We start from the raw sequence: 684 nt of genomic DNA, 5'->3' as shown, positions 1-684 counted from the left end.
GTTGGCCCCAGCCGGTCGCTTGATCACATTCCAGACACCATTGTTTTGGAGAGCGAGGGTCTCCTCGAGCATTGCTTTTCTTCATCCTTCAGCTTTCGTGCTGCGCATTGCCTCCGCCTATGTCTTGGGATCAACCTCGTAAACTTGCATCACAGCTGGTACATCATTTGTCACGTGTTTACTGTCTTTTACCGCTCGCTTGGCAGTCCGTCGTGTGGCATGGGATGCACGTATCCACGATTTCTGATTAGCCGTCCCCTGTATTTAGCTACGACGGGGACAATCGAAGATGTCTCCTCCTCAGCTCCTGCTTCGTAGAGTTGCTGCTCGCTGTGCTTGTCGGAGGGTACCTTAATATTCTTGACGTGTTGGGCCACGATCACGTTATCGGCCGTGCGTATGAGCACACGAAATCGTTTGGTCTCGTCGCTGCGACCCACGATGATACCAATCTGCGCCCGATGTGCAAAGGAGTTTCTCTTCGGGTTACGGTACACTGTGCACACCGAACCAAAAGTAACGATATCACGAAGGTCGGGTGCTTAACTTGTTAGCGCCTCGATTGGTGATGCTTGGTTGACGTTCGAGCTTGTGGGACTGCGATTCAGTTTGTACGCTGAGTATTCCACCGCATCTCCCCAGAAATTCAGCGGGGGCTTGCTTGCAGAAATCAAGAGCGGGCCA

Source organism: Plasmopara halstedii, assembly GCF_900000015.1.
Source record: "Plasmopara halstedii genome assembly, contig: Scaffold_444, whole genome shotgun sequence".
Classification (NCBI taxonomy): Eukaryota; Oomycota; class Peronosporomycetes; order Peronosporales; family Peronosporaceae; genus Plasmopara; species Plasmopara halstedii.
The sequence above is the reverse complement of the archived record's forward strand: the minus strand, read 5'-3'. Positions refer to the sequence as shown.